This window comes from Physeter macrocephalus, chromosome 2, assembly GCF_002837175.3.
Source record: "Physeter macrocephalus isolate SW-GA chromosome 2, ASM283717v5, whole genome shotgun sequence".
In the NCBI taxonomy this organism is placed as follows: Eukaryota; Metazoa; Chordata; class Mammalia; order Artiodactyla; family Physeteridae; genus Physeter; species Physeter macrocephalus.
In genome coordinates, this window is record NC_041215.1 from 35385318 (window position 1) to 35401960 (window position 16643).

The 16643-nt window shown below is 45.8% G+C and overlaps 1 protein-coding gene and 1 long non-coding RNA gene across 5 annotated transcripts in view; one reads left to right on the forward strand and one right to left on the reverse strand.

Moving 5' to 3' along the window:
• The window catches only part of MAP3K2 (mitogen-activated protein kinase kinase kinase 2), a 111992-nt gene extending 105393 nt beyond the window's left edge, over positions 1-6599 (reverse strand). Inside the window, exon 1 of one of the 2 annotated variants that reach the window (XM_024114993.3) lies at positions 6197-6599. The gene's annotated coding sequence lies outside the window, so the exon portion shown is untranslated. The remainder of the gene's footprint in view (positions 1-6196) is intronic. The other variant, XM_024114994.3, reaches the window with a different exon arrangement.
• Positions 6600-6839: 240 nt separating this feature from the next.
• LOC114487997 (uncharacterized) lies at positions 6840-16259 on the forward strand. 3 transcript variants are annotated; one of them, XR_008618285.1, is made up of 4 exons: positions 6840-7680; positions 10244-10382; positions 10955-11160; positions 12012-16259. It is a non-coding gene; the product is annotated as an uncharacterized lncRNA (long non-coding RNA). The 3 variants fall into 3 exon arrangements; XR_003683647.2 differs by having other exon boundaries at positions 10244-11160; XR_003683649.2 differs by lacking the exon at positions 10955-11160.
• The last annotated feature ends 384 nt before the right edge of the window (positions 16260-16643 follow it).

Here is a 16643-nt window from a genome sequence, read left to right on the forward strand (position 1 = left end):
ATGCCGCGGAGCAACTAAGCCCATGTGCCACAACTACTGAGCCTGCACTCTAGAGCCCGTGAGCCACAACTACTGAGCCTGTGCACCACAACTACTGAAGCCCACGTGCCTATTGCCCGTGCTCCGCAACAAGAAGCCACCGCAATGAGAAGCCTGCGTACCGCAATGAAGAGTAGCTCCCACTCGCCACGACTAGAGAAAGCCCGCACACAGCAACGAAGACCCAATGCAGCCAAAAATAAACAAAAATTAAAAATAAAAGTTTTTTTTTTAAAAAGAAATGTTGAAGTCACTTTATCACAGTCTATTTCTAATTAATGGCAGATTTAAGACTGAACTCAGGCTTCCTACCTACCATCAGTGTTTAACAAACAGCATAAAATACAGTTTGTAGTTTGTGGTACTCACTTCAGGAACACTAGGCAAGGTACATCCCTGAGTAAACCTTCTAACCCTAAGGCAGTATGCAACAGTCCATGACTATGGGACGTAACTTTGAGATGCTGATTAATATATACTACATGATCTAAGAACACATAACTCATCTATCCTTTCTCATATCATGGGGCAAGATTTATATATGCAGGTACATGGTGGTTTGGGGGTGAAGTCAATAGAATGCAGCCAGGTACTGCTCACAGGTCGGATGGTTAACGTTGCACCATCTCTCAAAGTAGATCTTCATCAACACTAAGGCTGAGCTAACTTCTACTTCTTTCATTTCCTTTTAATGTCTAAGCAAATCAGAAAGTTTGTAAATATAGTTTGACATTATTTCATACCATACAATATTACTAATTTTACAAAGCAGTCAACAGGCTACTTAAAAATGCCTAAACTGATTTAAAAATACATTAAAGTCATCAAATAAATCATGATATTAATTCTCCTTAAATTTAGGCAGAGGACATTGGTCTCATGTCTTTCATATTAAAACAAAAGAACAAAATATTTTGGGTTAATTTAAAACTCCACAAATATGATTAAAATGTAGCCAAGTCAGTCAAATTTAAGAGTAATCACAAACTTATCAAATAATGATAATGAAGCATCTTCAAGTCACAAATCTAAATACGAGTTAGAAGTATTTAACTATTATTTAACAATAGCACAGAAACAATTAAAAACTGGCTTCACCTTAGACTGCAGATCTGTTCTCAAAGACTTACAAAAATAATAAATATTATCTCATATTCTCCCACTAGCTCCTATTAATAATTTTCAAAAACTTTTCGAAGGACTTCCCCAGTGGCGCAAGACTCTGTGCTCCCAATGCAGGGGGCCTGGGTTCAATCCCTGGTCAAGGAACTAGATCCCACATGCATGCCGCAACTAAGAGTTCACATACCACAACTAAGGAGCCCGCGTGCCACAACTAAGGATCCCGCCTGCCACAACTAAGACCTGGTGCAACCAAATAAATAAATAAATATTTTTTTAAAAAAAACAACAACTTTTCCACAGCCTTGCCTCTGTGGTAGAGCTGTTCACAAATACTTAATTTTCTCCTGGGCATATGAAAGTATTTTATTGAACTTCCCCACCCTGTTCAACTCAGGCAGGCACCACCTTTTAAGACTCCTATAACAGTGCAAAAGGAGATCTCTTCTGTCAACTCCCTATTCATTTAATAAACATTTGGCAACAGGCATTGTGCTCGGTGTTGGGGTACCAAAATCAACAAAACACTGCCTCTGTCCTTGAAGAGCCAACTTCCCAGTGGAAGGCACAGAAATGTGCACAGTGCAATCCGCACAGTGCAATGTGGTCAGTGGGTGGTCGAGGCAGATGCAGAGTGCTCAGGGAGCATTCTGCCTGAAGTAGTAGCGCTGAGGGGACCCAATCTGGGAATTATCAAAAGAATACTGATAAAATCATATCTTAAACTATTCTTTTTATTGGTCATTATTAATAATTAAAGTCCACACTAAATGACTAACTGCACAACTGGGGGAAAAACTCTAGAAAAAACTTCTGAAGTTTATAAACCCCACAGTGTTTTTTAAATTTATGGTACTATGAATCTCAAGCTAACACTCTTGAACACTTATAAGAAAGGTGGTGAGCTAGTTACCAGAGGAACTCCAAAGAAGATTCTACCCCTATCCTCCTGACAAAGTATGCATAACAAAAAAAGTAAGCACCAAGAGTTAAGTAACAATAAAGGCAACAACACAAGAGATGTTACAAAGCAAATATGGATTAACCAGAATGAGAAACAGTCAGCCAATGTTCCTAATAAATCCCAGGGATATCCTAGATAAAAGATGAAATTATACAGACATGTTTCTTATAAATGTGTGTGTATAAAGAGGTATACCTCTCACAACACTTGAGAATAAGGGAAAAGTTTTTTAATTTCCATATATACAGTTCATCCTGTTTATAAAAGAGATGTGCGGAAAACCTTCATGTAAACTTGCTTCATGAATTAAATCATATTTTTAATGAGAAAATGTGTTACTTAAGTAAGTTCTATTATGAACCCTTCATTAAAACAATCATCTACTAAATGTCAGTTAATTAGCTGGGAAATAAATTCAAATTTATATTACACATAGTTGAATTATTTCTATGTGGCTTAATTAAAGTGAGGTTTGCCTCTAAATGTAACCAACATGTCTCATTATCAGAAATTCACAAATGTTTACAAACAATCATGATGACGTAAGAATACAGGGTGAAATTTAAAAACTTATAATCCTTGCACTTCACAGAATGGTAGAATTAGGCCTAGAGTTTAGATCTTCTGAGTCTCAATCCAGTGCTCCTCTGTATTACACCAGAAAATAGACAGTTTTGTCAAAACGTTTTTTAGTAAAGCCATTCTCCCTTTATTGTATTTCTGGCTATTCCTGTGCAAAAAATATTGGCTAAGAAAAACTGAAAAGAAACACACTCCTTGAGGGAATTCCCTGGTGGTCCAGTGGTTAGGATTCCACGCTTTTACTGCCAAGGGCCTGGGTTCAATCCCTTGTCGAGGAACTAAGATCTCACAAGCCATACAAGCTACGTGGCACAGCCAAAAACAAAAAAAAACAAAACACACACACACTTACACTCCTTGAGACAGATGAAAGAGTACAGGAAAAGAAAGGCATTGAATTTTTCCCATTTTTCTCGGGCCAGGTTTCTTTTTATTCATAAGAGGAGATACCTTGAATTCACGATTAAAAATCTTTAAAATCCTAGAAATCAGAACCTGATTAATATAGCTGCATAGATTTTTACAATTCCTCTGATGTTGTTACTATCTATAGACCAACAAAAGATTGTTAACATTGAAATTCAAAATTTACCTTGACAAGGATCAGCAATAGATGCAGCAATAGATAAACTGTTAGGTGAAAGATTACTGGAGAACAGGCCAGCACTAGAGTGCTAATTTATCATGCCAGACTACTTGCCAACTGCAATGGGGAAAAAATACCTCACCTTAACCCCCATAACCAAGTGATCAAATTCAGCATCACAAATAACAGGACTTGACAATATACATCCCCTGATGGGAAGCAATATGAAGTACGCAGCAACATTCAGTAGTTATTCTTGCCCAAAATATTTAATTTGAAACTAATCAATCCTTTAAACCTAGCTTACAGTTAGTGTAGGGGGAATAGAGGAACATGCTAAATGACACGAGGGAAAAAAATCAGACAAATCCAGAATGTGACTCATTTTATAAGGTAACTGGCTTGATCTCTGAAACAACACAAACAAACAAAAACACCATTTTAAAAGGGAGAGGTAATGGGACTTCCCTGGCATTCCAGCGGTTAAGACTCTGCACTTCCACTGCAGGGGGCACGTGTTCTATCCCTGGCCAGGGAACTAAGATCCCACATACCATGGGGCACAGCCGAAAGACAGATAGACAGATAAATAAAAAATAAATAAAAGGGGGAGGTGAGGCTGTTCTAGATTCAAAGAGATCAAAGAGACTTAACCAAATGCAGTGAATAAACCTTGATGGGATCCTCGTTTGGTGGGATTGAGTATAAAAAGCCGTAAAAGACCGTGCAGCACAAATGCGGAGATTTAAACATGGATGGATACTAGATTACATTAAAAAATGATCAATATGAAACTATTAACTATCAATAAAAAGTATTAGCTAAGAAAGTTAACAATAATGGTATTTTGGCTATGTAAGAAAATATCCTTATCTTTGGAGATGCAAGCCGACATATTTAGGGGTAAAGTGTCATAATGTCTACAGCTTAGCTTTCAAATGGTATGGCCAAAAATAATATACGCGTATTTATACACAAAACAAATACGCCAAGACGTCAACAAACGAAACTAGAGAGTTATCATACGGATGTTCAATATTACCAACTTCCTGTGTACCTGAAATTGTTTTATAATAAAAAGTTGGGGCTGGATTTGGGGAGGGTGGTGGGAGGGAACCTAGAGAGCTCCAATTCTACAGGGGGAAAAAAAAAAATCAACCTGAAACCAAAGCTGTGGGCACTGCCTAGAACCAAACATGATTTCATTTTAATATAGCATCTATTAAATATAGTTTACCCTTTCGGTAGAAATAAGGTAAACTAGGAATGAAAATTCCAACTAAAACACTGCTTAAAAGATTGAATCTATAATGTAATCCAATTATTTAAGATAAATCTTTAATAGTTATTTCTTTCAAGAGAGACATATGGAGAGCATGACTGGATAAGCATTCTACAATGATATTATATTCAACAAGACTCACCATACATTTATATTTCAACCAAACAACAAATCAACCTGTGAACCATCCACTTCTTAACTATATAATTCGACCTTTTCTCTACAGACATTACAAAGACATTCAACTACAAATTTTCTTAAACCTGATAATACACTAAAGGAAATTATAAAGTACTACAATTTTGGGCATCAATAGATTTCTTAAACATTTACAACTATGCATGAAGCTTGAATTACTCAAAGGGATTTATCAACCCTTTCTTCTGTAAAGAGAAATGTAAAGGAACTTTAGTTTTTCCCTAACCATAACCAAAGAAACAGTACAGGCCAATGTTAAAATGAGAATTTCAGTTAGTTTATAAACACTCATTAGTTGCTACATACAAAGGAAAGAAAAAAAATCACACCATTAAAAGATAACTTTTTACAATATTCTACACATTAAATTTTGACACTCTACTCAGAAATATTGCACAAATTAACGCACAAATTACTAAGCGTGTTGCCATTGCCACATAATCCAGCAACAAATTTTGCAATAAGGAAATCTCAAGGAAATAACCCAACTGCGAGTTCCCTGTACGCATCAAGAATTACACAAGTAAAATTGTAACTTTTCAAGAAACATGGAGTTTTACCAAATCTATTTCTTCTTTTTGATAAGAGAGATAATATTTTCTGCTCATTCAGTCCCACTGCAAAAAAAAAGGTAAAAGGTGCATAGAGTCACCTTTTAAAAGTAATTTTTTTTTTAAAGAGCCAAGAAAATCATCTGGCTAGGCTGCAGCAAAACACATCGAACAGCCTACATTGCGGGCAAATGAACTCTACCTATGCATTTAGAATTTACTCCCAAGAAGAAACTTTCCAGCTATTCTCATTTTCCTCACAAATTTATTTTCGCAAGACCCAGAAATACGGTTCTACAGAGAAGACATCATATTCGAATCAAGACTCCCAGATTACCAAGCTGCCCGACCTTGGGCAAATTTCTGAATCTGAGCCTCGATTTTTTCAACTGTAAAATGGGGAGACACGTACCCACCTCACTGGGCTTCGAAGGTGAAGTGAGACAACGCACGACAAATACTGGGCGCGCATTAAGTGGTAAGTGCTAGCTAAACGGTCCGTAAACAGAAAGGGGCCTCGACCCTAACCACTGTGAACCACGCGGTAACAGCGCAAAGACAAGCACTTTCTCGCTCACTGCTTATAACATTTCTGCTTCTGCCAAGGACCAGGGACAATCTTCCTTCCCAAAGCCCTGCAGAGTACGCGTCTGACAGCTCCACCACCCAGTAGTCTAGTTCGCTCAGACCTGGACTTCAGGACAGGATGCAGGGGGCCCGAAGCCCGCCCACCCGGAGCGAGGCAACCACCTAGCGAAACCTCCGCCCCAGGAGCAGCGCACAGGCCTGCGGCGGCCCCCTCCCCACGTCCGGCCCGCACCCCCGCCCCCGCCCCCACCCCCACACACATGCGCGCGCCAGAGCACACGTACCGGCCGCTCCGCGGGGACATAGGGAGCCGCAGGCCCACCCCTCCGCCCCCGCGCGGCCTGTCACCGCGCCCCCCGGTCGGGGGAGGCTGCGGGCCCCCGGGAGCCGGAGGGGCGCACGAGGAGTCGGGCGCGGGTCGGGGGCCAGGCCCGTCCCTCCTTCACATGGAGCCCGGGCCGGGCGCGTGGACCGTGGCGGCTGGCCGGAGCCTCTCGGAGCCCCTCGGTGCTTCTCGCCGCCGCGGCCCGGAGGCCCGCGGGAAGCTGGGTAGAAAAGGAGGAAGCCGCGGCCAGGCGCCGCCGAGGCCGGAGAAGGGGCGGGAGCGGCGACTCCGCGACTGGGAGCGCCGGACCTCCCGGTCGTGGTCGCCGCCGCCGCCGCCGCGGGCCGCAGGACCCCCGAACGCCGCACCCAGCAGCCGCACCGCCCTCGTCAAGAGCCGCTGCTCAGAGCAGCCCGGCCGCCACTACACACGGACCCGTGACGTCAGGCGTAGCGCGGCACACGTCACGGCCGGCTCTCTCGTGCGCGCGCAGCCCTCCGCCTGTCGGGAGCGGAACCCGCCGTGGGCGCGCGCCCGCCCGGAGCGCCGCGCGCAGGCCGAGGGGAGCGTGTCCGCGCCTGCGCAGTGGCCGGATGCGTCCACGCACGTCCAGCTGTCCACGCCCGCTCCGCCGTGCGGGGACTGCCGGCCCGGCTGCCGCGCCGCCTTGTACTTAAGGTCGTAGCTACCGGTTTCCGGCCGGTGAGCCGCGCGCATGCATTTCGGTCCCCTCGCATCTGCTGGAGTCCTCGGCGCCGAGATTCCAAAGCAAACCTCGAAAAGGGTCTCCCGCGTGGCTTCGGGCAGAGCGGGGGCAGCAAGGTTGCGACCCACTTCGAGTCCATGGCAAGTCGTTTGCAGGCGAAAAGCTATCTGCCTCTTCATTTTTGGATCTGGTTTCAGAATTTTTTCCTGAAGGACTTACGAAATTCTTGTCGGCTTGTCACCTGACCGTAAACCACCCGCCTGGAGATCAGCCTTCTAAGTTTTATAGTTGTCTTCTGTTTAGTTATTACATGTATGTATTCGAGGTCGGCCCAACAAGTATTACTTTTTCAGTTTAACAGATGTGGAAATCTCGGCCCAGAGAGATGAGTTGACACCCCACCCCCAGAACTCGTGGCAGGGTCTAAAACCCAATCTCTTTCACCGAATCCATTTTCACTCCCTCTCGCCCCGCGGGGTAAAATACAAATTCATCGTGCTAGCGTTGGAGGCCTCTGTGATGTGACTAACGTACATTCCGTTTGTTTTTAGCCCACACTACTCTGATCCGGAAAGTATCTGTCCCGCCCCATCTCTTCTTTCCTCAAATACCCCCTTACAACTTCCTGTGCCATTTCTCCTCTCTCTCAGCATCTGCTTGGTTTCTCGGTACGTTGTGGGTCCCACCCGCTTCCTGACTTTTCCAGACCGAGAGTTGGGGGCGGCACCCACCCAGAGGTAAGCAACTGCCCCAACTCAGGGCCCTAGAGGGCAGGGGAGCTGGCATCCGTGGGGCAGGGACTGAGGAGGAGGATGTTATGTAATAAAATATCTGGATCCCCTTCGTGGAATTTTTATTACGACCCATTAGCGGTGTTGTCAAAGAAGCAGGAACAGAGATGTTCATTGGCAGGCTTTTGTAACAGTGGAAGCCTGGAAACCTAAATGACTGTAAGACTGAGCTGACAGTGGTTCATCAGCTCTGCGGAGGGTTAGGCAGCCAACATAAAGAAGGGCTAATGCTGAAGGACTTCAAAAATACACAGCTAAATAGAAAAGCACATTGCTCCCACTAATTTAAGAAGAGGAGGAATTTTAAGCTTACATACGCATAAAATCAGTCTTCAAGATTGCTTTTGGTTCTAACATCTAAGCCTGGTAGACCACAGAAAAAAAGGATCTCAGTATGCTTGGGCAGTATTTAAATCTTAAACTTCTATATTGTTTTCAGCAATTCCTCGCCTGACCACATAGCAGGCGCTCAATAAATACTTGTTTACTAAATAATCTAGAGATGGAGATGGATTTTTCTTTACACCTCTGCTCACTCCTTCCCTCCCTACCCGGGGACTTCATCCACCACTGGTTCCTTAGAAACACCCCACGTGTACATTAATAATAGTCTCTTTTTTCTTTTTCTCCAGTCTCTTTTTACATTGGTGAGACTCTCGCTTAAACGTTAAATTTCTTGCATCCTGGGTTACTTTAGTATATATGATTACAAATTAGTGATCTCAGGCTTTCTTTTCCTGGATGAAACCTTCATCGCACAAATATTTTTTGCTTTTGCCTCCCTGCTCTGTGCCTGGGAGTACAATGATAAAGTGGTAGTCCCCATCCTCTCCCAGGAACTCAGAATCTTGTGAGGAGAGCAGACTGGTAAACGAATCATTATAATACCGAGTGCAGGATGTTTATGAGGTGCCACAGCAGTGGAGAGGAAGATGGCACAGGGGTACCCAAGGAGTGAAGGAAAACTTGCGAGAGGAGGCGTGATGTGTTTGTTTTCTGTTGCTGCATAACAAACGACCAGAGACTTAGTGACTTCAAACAACACCTGTTCATTAGCTTACAGCTCTGTAGGTCAGAAGTTTGCACAGCATCCTGGCTGGGTTCTCTGGTCAGTGTCACAGGCTGAAAGCAAGATCTCAGCTGGGCTGAGTGCTCATCTGAAGTCCCTGGGAAAGATCTGCTTCCAACCTCATTCTTGTTGGCAGAATTTGGTTCCTGGTGGCTGTAGGGTCGAGGTCCCCATTTCCCTGCAGGCAGTCAGCCAGAGCTTGCTGTGGGCTCCTAGAGCCCACTGGCATTCCTTGCCGTGTGACCCCCTCCATCCTCAAAGCCAGCAGCAGAGGATTTCTTGCACACCAGATCCTCCTATACATGTTGAATATCTGACTTCCTCTTTTGCTACCAACCAGAGGAAACTGTCTGCCTTTAAGGAGTTCATATGATTAGATCAGGCCCACCCAGACCCACCCAGGCCCACTGTCCTACAACATAACTTAACCATAGGAGTACAGCTCATTGTATTCACAGTAGCCAGGGTTTTGCAGGCCATGTCCACCAATGGGCAGGAATTTTCAGGGACACAGGAGAATCCTGCGCACCACACACAGTGAGTTAAAACTTGGTTCAGGGTAGTTATTTGCTGGGAAAAATAAGGATGGAGGAGTGGGCATTCCCAAGCAGAGGGAATCAAGTATGCACAAGCTAGGAAGTGTGAAAGAACGTGCCCTGTCCAGGGAATGGCAAGAGTTGCTGGCCTTGGGGTGTTGGAAGAGATGCAGGCAAGGGATAAGGCAGAGAAGGAAGAGAACAAGAGCAAGGGTGTTGGAGCGGGCTAAATAGCTTAAGTAAGGAGGTGAAGGTGTAAACCACAGCAGTGGCTGTGAAAGTGATCTGAAGAATGTCGGCTGCGATACATTCAGCTGCAAGGAACAAAAGACCCGGACCAAAAACAGCTTAAACAGTGAAGTTTATGTTCCCGCGTAACAGAAATCCAATAGATGGGTCCAAAGTTGGTTAGGGCTGTGAATTGTTATCTCTGCAGTCAGAAGATGGCTGCCTCAGCTTCAAACGTTATGACCTCCCACTCAGGAAAGAGGGGAAAGCGTCTTTCTCTCTTCTCTCTCTCTCTCTCTCTTCATTTTTTGTTTTTGTTTTGTTTTGGCCACGCTGTGCAGCTTGCGGGATCTTAGTTCCCTGACCAGGGATTGAACCCGGGGCCATGGCAGTGAAAGCGCCAAGTCCTAACCACTGGACTGCCAGGGAAGTCCCTCTCTCTCTTTTTAATAAACGTTTAATTTTAGAATAGTTTTAGATTTACAGAAAAATTGAGACGATAGTACAGAGAGTTCCCATATACCCCACACCCAGTTTCCTCTATTATTCATATTTACATTAAAATGGTACATTCGTCACAATTAGGGAACCAATATTGATACATTATCATTAACTAAAGTCCATACTTTATTCAGATTTCCTCAGTTTTTTACTTAATGTCTCTTTTCTGTTTCAGAATCCCATCCGGGGCACCACGTTACTCAGTCATCATGCCTCCTTAGGCTCCTCTTGGCCATGACTTTCCTTGTTTTGGATGACCTTGACAGTTCTGCAGAGTACTAGTCAGGTGTTTTGTAGAATATCCCTTCACTGTGGTATGTCTGCTGTTTTTCTGGTGATTAGACCAGGGTTATGGGTTTGGGGGATGCAGAGCACAGAGGTAATGTGCCATTCTCACCACAGCCTGTCAAGGATACATCCTATCCACATGATTTATGACTGTTGAGCTTGACCTTGATTGCCTGTTTGAGGTCTGGTTTGTCAGGTTTCTACAGTCTTTTTGCCCCCCTTTGCATGCTGTACTCTCTGCAGAGGAGTCACCATGCTCGCACCTGAGGAGTAGGGAGATACGCTCCACTCCCTGGAGTGCAGAGTATTGACATGAGTTCCATAGAATTCTTCTGCGTGGGAGATGTGTCCCTTCTACCTCACTTACTTATACAGTCATTTATTTACATTACTATGAACTCACAGTTATTTATGTTTTACTCTGGTTTATAACCCAGTACCACATTATTTTGTTCAAGTAGCTCCAGGTTTGGGCATTAGGAGATCTTTCCATCGACTCCTGTGACCCTTGACATACCCCCATCACTGTGCGGGTTTGGTTTTGTCTCTGTTTTTGTTTTACTCTTTTGAGCACTCCCTTACTTTCTTGCCTTCGCAGATGTGCCAGATTCATCTTGACTATTTCCTGCCCCAGTCCTAGATTCAGCCATTTCTCCAAGGAGCCCTGTTTCCTTTTATTGGGGGATGACATTAGAAACAAAGATCTGAGGCTGGGTATGCTTGGGACTCTCTTTTCATTAAGGATGATCTCACATCAGCCCCCCTCCCCCCCAAGAAGACTGCCTCTTTTGTTTTTGCAGCAAGGTCAGCTAATGGTGACCCCAAATTCATCCTTTTCTTTCCCAAGTCATCAGCTTTTAGTTGAGTACATAGGTCCCCCATAATAAAGAGTTCATTTCCCAGTCTCCCTTGCAGCTAAATGTGGCTGTGTGACTAAGTAAGTACTGGCTAAAAGGAAATCAGTGGAAGTGTCTAGTGATCTGATCCGGGACTTCATAATTTTAAGGGACTGGAACTGGGTTAAGGATATGTCCTATGTACAATCAATAATTTTATGTAATATGTAAAATTAATAAGATCTAATACGAGCTTTAACTGATCGTGGTGAAAATAATTGAATGCACTATTATACATAGCCTTGAGAGACCCTTCCTCAGCAGACCACTGGTTTTGCCCCTCTGTCTTCATCCTCTCCTCCATTCTGGAAGACCTCCTGGCCATCTTGGAGAGTGAGGACAAGGGGCCACACACAGGAATGGTGGAGCTGGAAGCAGAGCCCCCTTCCCAGTCTGCGCTTTCTCATGAGAGAGGAGTAAATACCTGTCAGCAGTAGCAGAACCTACTCCTAATAGCATCTCATTGGCAGGAGCTGGGCCACGTGCCTGTGCCTGCAAAGGACTCGGCTTTGCTATGACGGGTTCAGCCCACATGAGGCCCACACTGGGGCTGGGCACACTGCCAGGTCACATCTGGACAGAAAGCCAGGTTAGGTTACAGGGGAGCCGAGGGATGGATGGCTGTTGCGTAGCGGCCAACAGTGTCTGCCTGAGGAGCGCGTGGAGAGTCAGGACTCGGATAGTCAGGGCAGGACCCCTAAGCGTATCTTGTACTGTGTAAATGATCTGTGGCGTGTCTATTATTCTTATCATCCTCAGGGCCGTCGCGGTGGAAACTCACTTTGCTGTTTCAAAAAGCAAAACATTAGTAAGGTAACTCTCCTGATTGAAGTGCACAGTGCTTCCACAACCAAAGAAAAGTCATTTCTGGGATTTCTGCTGCTTGGAACTGCCCGAGAAGTTTTCTGAGTTTGGTAAAAGGCCACATGGAGGATTTCTAACAGGGGATTATCTTGAATTTTCTGTGATCTTGATCATCTCCAATTCTTTTGTTTATCTGTTGCTAATACATACATTTCTTTAAAATTATATTTGTTACATATTTTCTGCTACACATAGTAATAGAAAATGTGGAAAACACAAGAGAAAAAACCCTCTAATTCCTTCTGTAGCTGTATTTCCATCCAATCTTCTCTCTTTGCGCAGATCTTTGCTGAGGGGGTGTTTTTTATGTTTAGATCGATTTTTAGCTAGTTTTCAGGTGGTTGTGTGTGTAATTTTATATCCTGCTTTTTTCACTTAACACAGCGTTAAGTAGTTTGACTTTATTTTCCTTATGCTTGGAAACAGAAATTTGAATCGCTGGTATATATACTTAGAACTTTGCCTTTATTCTAATCTTTTTAATGAAAAATGTTCATAAAATGGATATATGTGGCGCCAATGACAGCTTCTTGGCTGCTGTGGAACACATTAGAGAGAGATTTCTTTTTGCCCTTAGTGTTTGAGGCAAAGAGAGAGTGACCACAGGAGATCCCAATGCTAACCTAAGTCTGAGAAGTGAACCTCATACTACAGGGAATGACTGTCCCTTTCGCATCCCCTTAGCCCTTGTCCCAGCGTGAGCTAATTTTCCTTACAGTGCCAACGGAATATTATGGCTTACCGTTGGGGGAGAACTTCCTATTTTGGAAAAGGACGCATAGGTATTTAAATCATATGGTTTATCCGCATTAGTGCATTCTAAGACTTTATAGTAAAAGATATGCTTTTGGGCTTCCCTGGTGGCGCAGTGGTTGAGAATCCGCCTGCCGATGCAGGGGACACGGGTTCGTGCCCCGGTCCGGGAGGATCCCACGTGCCGCGGAGCGGCTGGGCCCGTGAGCCATGGCCGCTGAGCCTGCGCGTCCGGAGCCTGTGCTCCGCAACGGGAGAGGCCACAGCAGTGAGAGGGCCGCGTACTGCAAAAAAAAAAAAAAAAAGATATGCTTTTAAGACATCAAACTGTGAACAATGATAACCAGTTTTTTTAGCAGGTGGCTGTTTGCTTGGGGCCTCCTGGTGGCCCCGCCACCCCCCGCCGCACACACCACGGGCTCTTCGCTTCTGACTTCTGTCAGCGCGAGGACTGGCTGCTCCGTCCCTTCCTCCTGTTTATGCCGCGTCTTCTTATTCTCTTCCTGTTCCTCTTTCTGCCTCTTCCCCACTCTCTTTAATTCACCGAGTATTATTAGTTATTTTTCACAAACATCCTGAGTAGCTCAGCAGAATTATTATTCTCATTTGCCTATGAGGAAGAAGTGGCAGAGAAAGGTTGGGGTTACCGTCACCAGGCCCCTGGGACACCTCATGAAGCAGCCCTGAACTGGAGTCCACCTGTCCGGTCCTCCCTCGTGCCCGATGTCTCAGGTGGCTCCCTGATGCCAGGTCCCCCCGATTGCCTAACGCCCCGGGGGTTCCTCCCAGCACCAGGGCTCTGCTCTCCAGGTTCAGCCTCGTCATTCCTGAAACCATTGGTCCTTCACTCCAAGCCTTCCCAGCCCCTCTCAGAGCGGCTCTGCAGGACTCAAAGCCCCCGCGGTGCACCGTCAAGGGGGCTGGCACCAGCAGAGGTGACTTCAGCGTCAGTCATCGTCATCCTTAGGGCTCCTCACACCCCTCAACCCAGTGTGACGTAGCTCCTTCGGCAGATGGTTTCTACAAGTCAAATCACAAGGGTTGGGGTCCTTTCTTCCACTGGTTCTTCATCAGCGGCCAGCCTAGCTGAAGCTGAGCGGGGCAGGGTTCGGTGTCCCAAGAGACAGCAGTGCCACTGAACCTTCAGGCCCTCCAGACTGCTCAGAGCAGCCTCAGAGAGCCTGGCTCCCTGTGTCCTCAAACGGTGGCCGCCCTGCCATGGCCAGGCCTTGTAGCTCTGGCCAGGCTGAGCCACACAGAACCCTGGAGTTAGCAGACACCAGTACCTGCCCTTCTCAGCCCGCCTTGCTCAGCATCCTCATCTGAAGACAGAAGAAGGCATCCTGCCCCAGGACTGTGGTGGACACCGCGGGGTAAGGCATGTGGAAGCCACTGGAAACGGACAGCACTTGTCCGCACCTGCTGCCCACAGAAAGCCCAGCACTGCCCCCTCCCCACTAGGCTAAGAGCCAGCAAGCCCTTCAGAATGGAGGGCTTCCAGCACGACTGGCAGGCACGGTCATTTTCAGGGAGACCAACTCTGAGATTGTGTCCCCACAAGATGAGTCACCACCTCTCATTCCTGGAGTCACGCGGATAATCAGGCTCTCATGAGCCAGTTGGCGGTCAGCCTTAAGCACAGCACAGGGTCTGTGCCAGGAGAAATCTGGGCAGCTTTCTGTCACCATGGGAGACACAACCTACCACCTGGAGCCCCTGAGACAACCCTTCCCCCGCTGGGCCTGCCCCCGCTCTCCCTGACCCTCTACCACCATCCTTGAGAACCAGCCTCTCAGGTCCTCTGCACTGGAAGCAATTCACGCCAAAGCAAGAAGAGCTGAAAGATGTTCTCCCTGGAGGTTTATAAAATTATGAAGCTGTAGAGAGATTGCTGAGCAGACAAACTGCACTGTGATTGGTCTGGCTTGGATTCCTGCACCCAGTGAACCTGGCTCTTACTACAGATTCTCTTACAGGCCGATGCCTGACTTCGCTGAGCCCTCACTTGCAAGTCCAGTCTCTGGTCCATACCTTTCGCCTAACCCTGCTGCCTTAAGATCCCGTAGCTTGAGGGGGCCTAGAAGTCAGACATCCCAGTGACAATGAGTATGTCTAATGCCCTGGTCTTGGTTTCTGTTTGCCCTTCTCCACTAAGGGGACCAGGGCTGGTGCAGAAGTGTGAGGGCCTGGACCATCATACACCAGAGAGTAAGGAAGCGCTCAGAAAACCATGAGGGTGTGTCAAAAGGACTCAGGAGTCAGCTTAAAGGGACTGCTTCTGGCCAAATGTGGGACATGGTGAACATTAAAACAGTGATAGCAATGAACTCTATCCCATATCATAAAATAACCCATGGGGCATACTGACACTTGAAGGAGAAGCAGAAGAATGTCAACCAACAACTGTAAAAGGAATGGTGGGGTTAGGAAATTCACGTTGGATATTCAGACTGGTGGGTGAAAGCTTGATGAGGAACAGGATACTTATTTCAAAGTCTCTCCTCTCAAGCTATTAATTACAAAGGGGAAATAGTCACTTTACAGTGGAGAAACCCGGCAAACACCACCTTTACCAAACAAACACCCTGCAGCCCTGCCGTTTAAGCTTCCATAAGTCACCTGCTGAAGTGCCCTCCAGGAGTGACCTTTGTCCCTGTGCATATGGTGTGCTCAGCAACTTGTGCTCAGTGTCAGGCTGTGAACTTGAATGCAGCTGAATTCAGCCCACGTACACGTCACTACAGTGATTACTGACCAAAGAGGTACTTTCAACTCAAAAAATACCTGTCTTCTATGGGTGGCCCCTTGGCATACAGGTCAGACTTGACTTTGAATTTTTGCCAAACTGTGGGAGCTCAGGCAAGCTGCTTAATCTCTCTGAGCTTCACTCTTCCATCTATATAATGGAGATAATAATACCTATTGAATGAATCAGCAGTTCCACTCCTAGGATTTCCTCAAGAAAAATGAAATCGTATGTCCACACAAAGGCTTGTACATGCATGTTCATAGCCGCTTTTTTCATGAGAGCCCCAAACCAGAAACAATCCAACTATTCATCAACTGGTTAGCAAAGAAGGGAACAAACCAGTGCTCATATAAATGAATTTCAAAAGCGTTGCTAAGTGAAAGAAGCCAGACAAGACTTCAGAGTACAGGATTCCATTTATATGAAAGTCAAGAGGTAAAGCTATAGTGGTCAGTGGTTGCCGGGGGCCAAGAGGGGAGGATTGTCTACAGAGGGGTGATGGGAATGTTCTATGTCATGAACATTGTGGTGGCGGTGATTAAAAGCTTGTATCCTTTTGTCAAAACTCATCAACTTGTACACATAAAATTGCTGAATTTTGTTGTATGTCAATTAAGCCTAATAAAACTGATTTTTAAATACCTGCATTACATTGTCGCTGTGAGGGTTAATGGAATGATATATATGCAGCCCCAAGTTCAGTGCCTGAGTAGGACAGGAGTCCTAAAACAATAGCTGCTAACTGCACACGCAGTCTTCGGCCAAGCAGGCAAGTGTGCAGACAAGAGGCCGCCCAGGGAGCCACCCTCTCAAGACGTTCGCAGCTAAACTGAGTAACCAGGTGATGCGAGGTGGAGTAAGGAAAGCGCGGGTGCGCAGGTTCGAGGAGAGGAGCCGCGGAGCCCTGCAGACCCACGCAGGGCGCTGTCACCGCCCTCGGGGCACCAAGAGCAGCAGACGCCCCTCGTGCCCCCTGGGAAATGGGCACGCACTCTCATCGTGGAGCCGTCCGGGGTCTTCCGATT